This window comes from Eupeodes corollae, chromosome 3, assembly GCF_945859685.1.
Source record: "Eupeodes corollae chromosome 3, idEupCoro1.1, whole genome shotgun sequence".
NCBI classification, from domain to species: Eukaryota; Metazoa; Arthropoda; class Insecta; order Diptera; family Syrphidae; genus Eupeodes; species Eupeodes corollae.
The window spans coordinates 68,374,614-68,388,754 of record NC_079149.1 but is presented as its reverse complement, the minus strand read 5'-3'; the positions used below and the strand labels follow the sequence as shown (position 1 = coordinate 68,388,754).

The 14,141-nt window shown below is 32.9% G+C and overlaps 1 protein-coding gene across 1 annotated transcript in view; it reads left to right on the top strand.

Annotated features, from left to right (window-relative positions):
* LOC129952196 (protein N-terminal asparagine amidohydrolase) overlaps nt 1-14,141 on the top strand; it is a 76,573-nt gene that overhangs the window by 24,966 nt on the left and 37,466 nt on the right. The window contains exon 2 of the mRNA XM_056064671.1: nt 9,338-9,417. The gene's annotated coding sequence lies outside the window, so the exon portion shown is untranslated. The remainder of the gene's footprint in view (nt 1-9,337; nt 9,418-14,141) is intronic.

Here is a 14,141-nt window from a genome sequence, read left to right as displayed (position 1 = left end):
AGAGTAAGACTTATCGACAATCGACAGTTTGAGAGATAATAAATCGTTATGCGGGTGATGTGTGATTGGACGATCAAGGGACAATGAACGAGATAAAAAAAAGATCTTTCTTTGTGTGTTCGTTTTACTTAGGGGTGGGAATTTTCTGATTTAATTTAGTTTAACATACATAAATTTGTGTTTTTGTTTCTTATGCTGTTGGCTGAACACTTTGTTTATGAAAAATTATTTCTTATCAGTTTCTGACACTTTTATAGGTTTGTATGACTATTTTTTCCTTTCTTATCTTAGAAGTTATTTAAATTTAGGTTCTTAAAAGAAATTCTTACTTTTGAGTTGACAGACAAAATGAAGAAGTGGAAAAAAACGAAAACATAGCTATACTTGACTATAAAATAGTATTTTAGATTCCTTGTTTTTCAATTCTCTGTAGAAATAAAAGGTATTTTTAAATTTTGTTTCTTGAATTTAATTGGGAATTGATATGAACAAAAAAAGTAGTAAATTATGTAGAAATTAATAAAACCGTTTTACGAAAAGCCATTAATGTCTTGTTATTTTTTGAGTTTGAAAACAATTTTTTACTGAAACTAATTTCTTAAATAATCGGGGGCCCCACCATGTGTCTCGATTGTACTTTTGATTCTTTTCGAAACTCATTTCCGATTCTTTAAATCGTGAAAGTAGAATCGTACGCCGGTTATACCAACTTGTTTTCAAAAAATTGTGTACTTTCGAACGAGTATCGAGTTGTTTGACAATTTTAAAAACAGAACAAATTTTTGACTTTTTGAATTTGGTTTAATTTGCAAGGGAATGAAAAACGGTACGGGCAAATTGAACGTAGAAGAATAAGAGATAATTCCAACATAATGGAGGTGAATGAGGAAAGGTTTGTACATATATAGTAGAATATTTGGAAGCATTCTTAATAAAAAATATATACTTTTGTGTTGGTTTTATTACGAACTATCGTTTATCTAAAGACGGATTTATGTTCTTGCTTAACACCATATCATCCGACATGACCACTCACTCGCAGAAGACAAAATGCTGTTCCGATTATCATTAAGTTACCAGCAGCATTGAATTCGTTGGCAACATGAGGTTATCAGAACCAAATCGGTGGTGACAAGAACGCTGAAATTGTACAGCAAACCATGGCAAAAAAACTTTCCGAAGTTTTGACTTCAATCAAAAGAGTCTTGTACCCGCTGATGATGAATTTTGAAATGAATGAGGAAGAGAAACGAAAGTCCAAACGCTATTTTTGGCTAAAATCACGAATTCCAGGTGTAATTAGGGTGGTAGATGGAACTCATATTTTGCTTACACATATTGAACATTTTGCTTACACCTTGACAAATAAAATTCGCTCGCAAACACATTTGTTGTAGAGTGATTATTTTCGATTTTTCCTTGTTTTTAATTCTACTTTCGAGTTACGTAGTTCCTCGTTTACATAGTACCAATTTTTCGAATTCGAGCAATTTTATTGTTAAAATTAGATGTTTGGCTTTAAAATAATCAGCAAGGTTCTTTATTTTGCTTTCATTCAACATGAAATTGAAATCGATCCATAACATAAATTTAAATTCTGAAATTCTCTTATATATAACGATATCGATTTAATTTTTTTTTCGAACTTAAAGCAAAGTTCTAGATTTCGATTTTTGAAATATTCAAGTGATTTGAATTTTATCGGATTAAGTTGATATGATTTGAATTCGGAAAGGGGAAATTGCTTAAAAACAGTAGTAGTTTCACTTAAAGGAAATAAACCTTAAATTTTTCTTTCTCTCTTCTTCACTAGAGTTTCTTCTCGCCATCTTCTTCTCCTACCTGTGTGAGAAAACATAAGAACTATTAAGGATATCATTTTGAAACTCAGTATTAACTCGCAATTTAATAGCTTTGTTTCTTTAATTCCTGGCTGTAAAATGTCAAAAAGCGGAGGCTGTAACATCGAAAAACTTTTAGAAAAACCATTCTTTACAGGTCCAAAGTACACAAACAAAAAGTCCATTTTGGGCATTTAGCTCATTTTGTTTTAACCGACCCAAGCTGATTTGATGGTGTATGGAAAGTTTTTTTTTTAAAGCATTTTATTTTAAAATTCTTACACCTACACTGTTTCTAGTTCATGAGGATTTTTCTAGAGCTTTGGCCCACTGATGTAGGTTACAAGTTTATAATGCATTTTAACCCAGCCAAGTGAGTCAAAAGTCTATTATGAATTTTTTCCTTGTGGGCCTTTGAATCTGCACTCATAAATAAGCTCATTTTGGTTATAAAGTTAGCAACAGGAACAAGAATTAATTATGATAATTGTTTTAGTTAAAATTACATTATAAATGCAGTTCCTATGATTTTTTCTTATTTTTTTTTTAATATCAGAATCAGAATGTGACCTGAAGATCTCAATTATAATCTTGGTTTCTATACTAACTAAAACAACTGATATCTCCAATTAAATTTAAGTTGTGCCTAACTTAACTTTCTCCTTAATTCGTCGCAATACTCAAAGGCATTTTAATACCTCAAAACTCAATTAATGCCCTTCTCACAGCGCAGCCGCATCCAATTCGCTTTTACTTTGTCATCGAATGTCCGCTAAAATGTCTGCCATTTAAATTGATGTTTTAATTTGTTAAGAGAAGGAAAACAACAAATTCCTTTATACATACGTTCACCACACCGATCGATCGAAAGACTACATCACCGGCTCACCGATTCACCGTGAGTCGTCGTCACAGCAAAAGCAAAAGCAACAGCATGTCTTATGCCATGTGTACATGTTATTAATATAATTAATGATTCGAGCCGCCCAGCGTCATTGTCTCTACACAACTCAAACACGCGCGCATTGCAGATCATCGGTCGGACGATCAACGATCGATGTGATCCGATCCGATCGATGGCGATGGATCGATCGGATTCATTAAGCGAATCACGTCGGTGCACAGGCCCACGTTCAAAGGATTTAATGTTTTGAGGTTCGATGCACGTACACGTAGTGCACCATCGTCGAATGAGAGACCAATCTGAGGGTATAGATGGAATGGCACATATAGAAGTCGCCCTCGTGTGTCCGTCGAATATAATCCTTGCAACGATCGACACAAATGATTGAATCTTACCGCGTGCAGAACGGCCCTCAGTCAAGCACCTCTCACTCGCAGACGCAAGATGAGTGTTCGTGTCCAAGTCAAAGTTTACATCACAATATGTGCTTGTCGGACATTTGTTGTACATATTCCACGTCCAGTCGAAGCACCTCACCTTCGCGTCGTCGCTTCGCGTCAATCCAGAGCTGAAGACAGTGGCCAGACTTATCGAAGGTTATAGCCTGGATCATCTCTGCGCACCAGTTTTTTTGTTGAGTTAAAAACATATTTTTTCTGTTTGTATTTCCATCATAACGTAATCAATTGGTCTGAGTCTCAAGCCCATGCAATGTTGGTTTCAGTGCTGAGAAAAATGTCACTTAGAAATGGCAATATTCTGAAGGTGTATTGCTCGTTTGTGTAGTCTTATGATGTCCATGATATTTAATGGGAATTCCATACTTTATTTATAATTACATCATAATTCGTTGCAATGAAAAATTGTAGAATTAATAGCGTATTTTTAAAAGAAAAAGCAAGAAGTTATCTTTGCACGAGTTGAAAACTTTCTCAAAAACTACGAGTACATTTACAGTTTACAGTCTGTCAAGTAAGATCGTGGTCGTGTTAATTTATAAAAAAAAAATATTTCATGAAACTTTCATATTTTTATATACATTGTACACATTACAAACAATGATGCAATTTTGTCAATAAGGTGTCCAGTCACCACGATAATTGCCTGGCATCTCCGAGGCATGCTTTATACTAATTTAACGGCGTATTCTAGTATCAAGGAACGCCAGATCCGACAAATTTCGTGCGTCTTCCACAACTTCTTCTGTTCTGCTTCTGTTTAATATATGCCCACACATTTTCGATAGGGTTTGCATCGGGCGACTACGACGGCCAATCCAATGTAACGATGCCGGATTGTGTCTTCTACTGAGTACAGAGCTTGCTGGGGTCTTTAGGATCGTTGTCCTCCTGCAGAATCCAATCTTCATTTTTTGTGATGAACCATTTTTGGCAGATGAAAGTAAAGCCTTTTTGAAGATTTTAATCATTTTCTCGGCATTTAGGTTGTCAGTAAAGAGACACCTTTATTCCATGTTTTACGGTCCGCTGAACAAGCCTATTGGTGGAAGTTGACTAGGCTCGCGCGAGGCTAGAACGTGGCCATATAGAACATTCATTAGTAAAAATGACATTTTCAAAATCTCCATCAATATTCTCATGCGCCCAAGCGAGTGTCTTTGTCACATGTTTTTCAGTCAACAGAGGCTTCTTCATTGTGTTGCGCCATTTCAGATCATAAATATGAAGAAGGGTTCAGATAGTTTCGTAGGATATATCTAAACCTTTTGCCATTAATTTTGCTTGTCCTTGACGCAGTGTTAAAGCAGGATTCCGTGAAAACAGATTCACTAATTTTTGTTCGTCTTTATTGTTCACTTTACCACGTTCTGGTAAATCATCGACATTTTTAGCCAATTTATATCGCTGTATCCACTTCTGTACAAATGCCTTCGACTTTCTCATATATTTAGCAGCCGCTGATTGCAACATTTTGGGACCTTTCGCGTGGATGCAAAGGAACACAGCCTCGTAGCGCGACGCGTACTTAGCACTCATGTCGTTTAACGTGATTCTCTTTCAAAAGATCAACGACAGCTGAACCTTTGTTGGCAATGAATCAAGGACAAAGCTTCCCTCTATCGGCTCGCGAAGGAATTAGAGCGAAATCTTTCATTAACTGTCGGTAAAGTCGACCACGCTCTTACTTGACAGACTGTATAGTTTTTGTCGAGACGTGTTAAACAAATTATTTTTATTATCAACACAAGCAAAGATACACATTTGGATGACTTTCTCCTTAACCAGCTTGATATCAAGTTTTCCAATAAGGACTTAAAAACTTTTTTATCATAAGCTTAAACTACAATCAAAACATTTATGGATAGAACTCGATTTCGTTTATTTGGCCACTGCGGAAACGTTTTCAATGGTAAGTCCGACGGATCTAATTTTCGATGACTCGGTCACATATTTTGGCCGAAGAAGCCCGTATTTTCCGTTCAATATTGGCTATTAAACATCTCGTCGTCGGCTTGCTGGTATAAACCTATGAATTAAAATAGCTCAAAAGAATGGTTCAAAGACCAAACACCAAACAGATTTTGTGGATGAATTTTGATTGATGAATAAATACATATTTTGCTTATTGACACAACCATTGATCCAAAATAAGCCTTGAGTTCTATGATATAGTGCGTTCACAAATTAAATTTAAAGTTGTCAAATCAAGTTGTGAACATTCAAAATCTCATTAGTGTCAACTCTTTGAATGTTGCTGGCTATGAACCGGGTAGATTTTCCTCGTTCCCGGTAAGCTCGTACAACTTTTAACCATTTCTGTGTACGAGTCATTTCAGGAATGGCCGAATCCAAATAGCTAATTTGAGAAAGAATTTTTCATGGCTAGAATTGCTCTAGGAGGTTTTGTCAATTCCTCAGAATAGGCAGTACCCGTACAAAAAAGTGACATGGTAGCATGCGAAACATATAGCATGACAGTCCTTCACTTAGAAAAAAAAATAGTTATGCAAAAAGTTTTATATTTTGTCTCAAGAAAATATGTAGGTTAAAATCTGCCCAACAACTTTTTATGTTAACTTAAGAAAGTTAAGTGTTATTGAAGTCTTGAATTTTTTTTTTAACCAAAAATAAAGTTCTCAAAATTTAGTAACTTTTATATTTAAAACAAGAACATTATTTTCAATACACGAAGAATAAACATTGTTGTCCCAAAAATTAATGTTATCTGTAGTTTACCGATTCCAATTTTATATTCTTCCAAGAAAATGTTGTCCTTGATGAAATTTAAAAAAAAATCGTATTTACTTTTTTTTTAAATCTTTTATTTTTTTGAAAAGTTTATTATCTTTTCCTGGATGAAGAAATTTGAAATCAATTTTAATTAAATCGCCCCCATTTGCATCCTTATATCGAGGCCAGGATGTTAAAAATGCTGTTAAAGACTTTTTTCTTCCTGCTTTCCTAAAAATGATGCATTTTCCCACAATTCAAGTATGTTGTCCGGGAAACAGTTGGCTAAATATATTTTCAAGTTTGTAAGATCTTCAGTCACAACAACTTTAAAGGCCGTGGCAATCATCCTCTTACTTGTGCCGGCTTCGCAAAGGGATTTTTTAGGTTTACATTGTAATACCGATCGAAAAGTTTGCGTGATGGTTGTTTCGTTTAACATCTTGGTACATAATAGGTACGCCGTCAATAGGGAAATACTTTTGATCTCTTGCTTTTGGATACATATTCATATTTTTTAGAATGAAATAGTCGACAATGCTTCTTGAAATTAAAGATTGGTCACTACTAGAAAACATTACTTTTTTTCTACCTTTCTCCAGCAATTCTTCTCCATAGACCGTGCCTTTCAAGATAGTTTCCAAATCTAAACTTGAAATGGCAATGATGCTATCTGGTTTAGAATAATCGTATCGTATAATGTTATTCCTTAAAATAAGATCCCAAATAAGTAAAGTACCCTTAATTCAATTCTTAAATCCTAACGAAAGGTATGCAAAATTGCATTGAAATAACAAGATACAGAGCCGAACAGTTAAACAATGTAATAAGAGGTTCTTATTAACATTAAACCTGCAACAAGAAATTTCATCGTTTCAAAGTTTCAAACTAAATTTACAAATTCTTTTTCTTATAAAGATGTAAATACTTAAAACAATTCATTAATTGCATTACTCATCATCTTTGCTGAACTTATGTTCTATGGCTACAATTAAAAGTTTTAACTAAGAGCCATTTAACGATAAACAGAACCATTTAACGATACCCCAAATAGCTCACTAAAACACTAATTTATTTTAAACAAATATATACTCGGCCTCAATTAATGCCCAACCAAACTCCAAGCAAATCGGACATAAAAAGAAAAAAAAACTTGCATACCAAAACCCCAATTACGAGTAAATAAATACTCCATAAAGAACAGTGTGTCTATAAAGTTTATTTTCTAACTTAAACCGATAGGATTGGATGGCAGCTCCAACCAATAGCAGCCACTTAAATTGCAAATTAAATTATTATACGACCCAAAAGTATACGATATAGACGAAGATATTATTAAACGACGACTTGGTGCCAGGCTATAGCACGCTAACGCTATCGCCGAGCCATTTCGATGTCTATGTCGATGTAAGTGCTGCTGCTGCTGCTAGCTTGGCTCCCCTTTCACTCGCTCGTTGCAATAAAATTTCCATAATTTAAGCCAAGTTGACGTTCGTCTGCATATAGCGAGAGCCCGCTGTGATTGTGGCCGTGGGTTCCACTTTCGAGTCACTTAACATATGTTTTTTAGTGAAACATGAATGAATACACTCGATCATTGTCGTGTTTGGTATTTCACATTTTCACATTGTGTTTTTTTTTGGTTCAATTTATTTAATTTTTTAACCTCTGGAATAACTTAAATTGCAGCTAAAATTCACTGCGCACAGCACAAGTCAAAGTTTTAATGTATGCAAAACACTTTGGTGAAGTCTTTTATTTTGGTAAATATAGTTAAGTGTGTTTTGAGTTTCTAATGTGGTGTTTTTATGTGACGAAAATATTACCTTGCATAAAATGGTATACATATTTATGAAAGTAAGTCTTCTAAATATAAGTTCAGTTTTTAAGGTGAGATTAAATTAAATCCTAGTTTAAAACATTGTGTGAGGTTGACAATATTAACTGTATAGAGATGCCTTTGCAGTTTAAGAAAAGGTTTGAAATTTCGATAATAGTATAGAATAGAGGATGTGTTCTCGGTTCCTCATCGATGTATGAGTTTTTGATCAATGGCGGATCCAGGGCAGCTTATGACCCCTATGAAACTATATTTTTATAGTAATTACCAAGGGTTCAAAAATTATCGTATTGCTTTAATGGAGATGACTACCCTTATATTTTAATTATTAATTTTTTATATATGAAAATAAAAGTTGTATTTTACTGCTTTAAACTTTGCTGCCAAAAATACTACTTTTAATAAAAGACTGGACGAAGGACATAATATGAATCGGAAATCCAGCCTTATTCCAATCGCTCAGTGCAAATGCATCAATTTTTGACCAATTCATACAAACATTAGTTTGAAATTCATCTAAAGATCTTCTTATATTTATTTACTATGAAAGCTTTGAATCTCTCCAGAACTGAAATGAAAAGAGATTCTGGCAGAGCAGCTTAAAAAGGTATTAATCTACTACCAAAACGTAAATGGACTTTGGACAAAGACCAACATGGTTTACAAAAACATTAACAATCTTCATATCATAATATTGACGGAAACATGGCTCAACAACTCTTTCTCGGACTCGGAGCGTTTTGACTCCTATTATCAAGTCTTTAGACGTGATCGTAATAACTCAGACGATTCAAACGATTTAAAAAAATAACTCTACGACTGTCTTCTCTTGCAAGAAAACTTAATATTATTCAGGGAATGTTGCAATAACAATCGTCCTGTTTTAAATGTTGACAAATATAAAACCATGAGTTTTCCACGCAAAAAAGTTCCAATCGTTTTTAGTTACATGTTTGATTCTTGTCCTTTAAATAGATTTTATGTATTTTCTGACTTGGATGTTGTCTTAGATTCTAAACAAACATTTGATGAAGGAAATAGAGTTATGGATTTCATTAATAAATTTGGTCGTGATTTCCGTCACCCATATGTTTTAAAATTACTTTTTGTTTCATTTGTGAGTTTGTGGAAATATAAAAAGGTTAAAAAACTCTTGAGATAAATATGACACATTTCGTTAGTAGTTAAATAAAAACACATTCTCATATACTTTAAAGGTTTTAATTAAATTATTGTGACTAAATCTAAGTTAACTTAAACAATAATAAGGGTGGATTTAATTTGCTTCTTTTAAGAGTAGACTAAAGAACATAATAGATTTTCAAAGGCACATATAATCGATTTGGAAAGGTATTACTTGTAGCGGAAGTCGAAACCTAACACCTAACATATATGAGATTAAAGGTTGTGTGTTCGATGAACATTTTTTAAATTAAATTTTTGTGATTTTAATTTCCGGATATTTTAATTAAACATCATAACTATAGATATGTAGGTACACATTGAAATATAAAAGTTTTCAAATTCTAACAAAATATCCATTTTTTTGTTTTCTTTTTAGATATAGAAGAAATTATGCCCACAAGGAAACCTCAATAAATTAAAACAAAAAAAGGAAATAAATATTATTTTTGAGTAAAGGTAAGCTATACGTATTTACATGTACTATGTTAAGGTAAATCACTCAAGAACTTATGCTAGTTTTTTTTTGACACATCTAAGTTCATCTAAATTGTAGACAAAATGTATTCAATAAGAAAAAGTCATACCTACTTGGAACAATTTTTTTTGGTAAAATAATAAACTATCTTGTAACAATGTATATTTTTTAATTATTAATTTGTTTGATTGCTTAGTCATCAATTTGTTTGATTGCTTAATCATCAAAAATGACTATTCATTTGAAATTGAAATTATTGCAATAAATTTAGTCCTTTCTGTTCACCTTAATAAAACTTGATGCAATCATTTCATTGCTGTTTCCAAAGATATTCACAAAAAATGTCATTCTTTTCGTCGCTGATTACTGAGTTTTTATAACCATAAACTTTAAGTAATAATAATAATAGTATACAAACATTATTTTAGAGTATTTGGTATTTAAGATTACCTATAAAATATTTGTTTTAAATGCACTTGATATAAACGTTACAATTTGCATATATTGCGACCATAGAACGTCAGTTCTTACTAAATGCCATCCAAACTTTGGAACCCTATTACATGACATGTTAAGAACATCGCTGATTGAAAGGGCTTTCCAAAGGAGCTTTAGGCATATACAAATAAAATGCCCGACTGGATCGCACGAACTTGCAGAGAGTCTGTTTAAAAAAGAACGAAAACAATTGTTTGTGTATTCAATTAGTTCGTTCGAAGCTTCCTTTCGATAGCTTTATTTTCATTTCATATTGGAAGAACTAGGATAGAATATAAATTATCTGAAGATAAGAAAGAGGCAGAACATGTAGGTTGGGTAGGTGTCTAAGACGGATAAAGAATAGTTAATTGGCGTGCTCAGCTTTATGCAGATTGATAGATAAAGACATGTTTATGATAATATTGAAGGAATGTTATTGGTAGGTAGAAGGAACCTACTACAATTTAATCACATTCCTTGTTTCCTCCAAGTTTTCAGCGCGAAAATGGAGTTATTACGTTCGGTTTATTTTTTTTGTTAAAGTTTAAAAAAACAGGCATAGTTCTAAAACGAGTATTTTTATTATCTTTGAATGTTAACTAGAAAATTTTGTGTGAGTTTATGAAAACTAAACAATTTTTGATGTTAAACGAACAGCTGATTTAATGATGGAGCATTTAACCAAGTGAACACAAAAGGGTGTTTACGCAATATTCTGCCTTACTTCACTACGTTGCGTGAATAATTGGATGAAAATAGATTTGGAACCGTAGAGGATACTTTTCTATATAATTACGTGGTTTCAATTTATGTTATTTAAATGAAACTCACATTTGATTATTTCTAAACTTTTATTAATTTTTTTTTAACTTTATAAAAAATGTAAAGTGAGTTATAATACTTAACATAAAAGACACACAAAGACGACTAACTTAAATAATCTTAAGAACTAATTTACGTACAATACTTTACGATCTATGCTTACGATATTAATTGATCTCTCCAGTATTAGCTTCTTCAGAAAATTATATTGGAAAGAGATTAATGAAATAGTCTCTGAAATACTCTTGCTGTTTGCTTTACAGACAGCAAGAAGTGTGCTAAAAATGACCTATAGGTGAAGGCATTTCAATGTATGAAAATATGCAAGTCTAAATGCTAACAACCATTTATAGGCCTTTTCATTATTTTATCGTAACGGTTATAGTCATGTCTTAGATCATAATTTCTATACAAGAGTCTTAAGTAGTTTCATGAAACAGCTCTTGATTTGTCGCTTACAATACAATTTATGTAAGAAAAAAACCTGACTGTGAACGAAGACACGTTTTTTTTACTTTTAAAACGTTTTTTTTTTTCAAACATTCATAAGTCATAACTGTACAGCAAACCTATCACTTTAAACATTGAGTTATCTGGCACTCGATTGAAATTCACCTTCTATTTTCATGTGCCTATGTATGCATGTGCATGATCCTTACACTATTCAACTCAAGAAAAACTAGATCTTTGTCCGATATATATGGGCGGTTCTCCATTGAAATGATATATTGCAGTTGTGTTGTATTATTATAGCCTCCCCATTTCAAACAATAATAAAATACCTTCAATATTTTTCATCTTCAACATAAACGATTTCGCAAATTTAATTTAGAAGGATTATTTGTGTTTTACCAGCTAAAGATGTTTTTTCTTTTTTTTTAGAAAATTGAATTGGAAAATTATAGAGGTGTGCTGCATTTCAAGGTGTTGCCGGATATGATTTTGTATTAAATTTATATCATTCATATACAATTGGTGTGAAGAAAATTACAACAGTTTTTTTCTAATTTTTGTTCTCTGTCTTAACATTTTACAACATCGTCCCATATTTTTACTTGACAACTTGTCATAATCGGTTTGAAGGAACAAATTACTTAGTTACAAATAAACATCTAAAGGAAAGAATATTGAAACAAATATATAAAAACTTAAAAGACGCATTTTGTAGGTTTTATTGCTTTAAACCAAAGCTTTTTGGATTAAACAATTAATTCGAATTTTATTTTGTTGTAAAATTTGTCTTCACTCTGTGACTTATCTTCAGAACGTTAAGCGATGCACGCAAACGTTTAGATTAATTTTTCAAAAAAAAACTTACTAACTGCATTATTAATCCGACATACAATTAACGCCACTGAACGGCGGCGTTTCAAATCCGATTTAGGTATATTTTTATTTGAATTGTTGCTGTTTGTATTTGCAATTATTTTTACCAATCTTTTATTAATTATCTTCTTTATCATTTTTAAACAAATTTCAGAAAATGTATGATTTTGACAGTATTCAAATAAAAATAGTGATTTTTATTGCTAACATTTTAAAATTTTTCAATTCTTCGGTTTCGATAGAGTATTGATAGTTTAGGTTAATATGCTAACAGGTACGCTCTCCGATTCTGACCACAAAAAACAATCTTAAGCATTAAAATATGGAATTACCGAGAAGCTATTTTAAGCTTCTCTTAAACCTTCGATATTGAACCTAAGGCACTCTGGTTTAAAAAGAATCCTGTAGAAGAATCCATCTATTTCCAATAAAAAGTGCATTTAGTAAACTCTTTACCAATCACTCTACCACATCTCTGTGGTACAACTTAACCATCATCTTCATATTTATTCCCAAAAACTTTCAGAAAGGGACACTTTGATGTAAGACCAATCAAATCATTACGGAAGCGTGATGATGGTTACATTTTTTGACCCTTAGAACAAAAGTTTTATTTTGATATAATGATATCGTAAAAACCCTTTGACTCTTTCCACAATAACTTTTTACAGTCAAGGTATTTACAAATGATCTGTATAGCCCTTAATTTTCAAATGCTCCCTAACTAGCTCTCGTACCGCTTTCATAAGTATACAAATGTGAGCAGCGCACCGGTCCATGGCTTCTTTTAAGGCTGTCATCTATTTTTAAAGACATATCAAAGGGACAGGAATCTGGTTCCCCAACATTATATGGTTAATAGTGGGTTTTTGAAACAAGAAAATTTAGCCAGAACTAATCCCTTAACTTAGTTAGGCAATTATTACGATTCTATTTTGCGCATCACTCCATGGTAACAGAAGCGAAACTGAAACCAAATTTTCATTTATTCATTGCTTACTAATGTAAATGTCTTGAGCAACAAGGTGTTCAAACGTTTTAAGAGAATTTATAGCAAGACTTTATAGATTTATACGAAGACTATATAGATTGGGACGAAGTCTACTTATAATTTAGAATTAATTTAAATAATCACTTTCTACCAAAACTTAAAAGATTAAGATTTAAAATAAATTTATTGCTTTAGATTTCCATGAATAAGGCCCCACTTCGTCGTTGAAAGGCAATAGTTCTTAAAATTCAACCTATTTTATTTTTAATGATAACATCATCTTTAAAGCCAACTCTTTTCCTCACAGTCTCCAAAAGTATCTATATGCAGAAATGTTTATCATTATTTGCCTGAAGTCATCCATAAAATACGTTTAAAATTGCGCTATAACAGCACCCAACCAACGCCAGCACAGCGCCTTCTTCGAGTTTATAACTCTAGTTGATGAACTTGGTTCGTCCGGAACGTCGCAGAGCAGTCGTCGCAGTCTTCAACATTGGTTGGTTTCATATTGTATAGAACAATCATACAACAATTTATAATTGGTGGTTGATGACATCCTTTTCTTGGCGTGATCTTAACCAGTCTAGCCACGTTTATACCTTTGGCACTCTCGTGTGGTGGTATAGGTTCCAAGAAGATCCCTCTGGTGATTGTCTACGTTTATAAGCATCGCATAACTATCCTATCCATGCGCTAAAGCTCGATCACTACCCTTGCCCCACAATTCCTCCCTTTCTCCTATTCTCTTGACTAAAATACTAAAATGCAAATTAGATGTTGTTTTACTGGCGCAACAGTTGTATGCATAGCTGATGGAGCAGCTCCTTTTTGTGAATTCCAATTGCGCGAGATAATAGACTTCATAGGCATTGAGCATTTCTAATGCAGTGATCCACAGATGCACAGATCATAAGTTGCTATCGTGCTCTCTCCTATCTCGACTCCAACCAAGTTCATAATTCCATTGGAGTGGCTTATGTGAATTGTGGTTAATTACAAATGCCGAATGTAAAACGTTGTTATAGTCGGACTGCATGACGTTGCTGTTGCTGTTGCCGTTGCCGTTGCCGTTGCCGTTGCTAT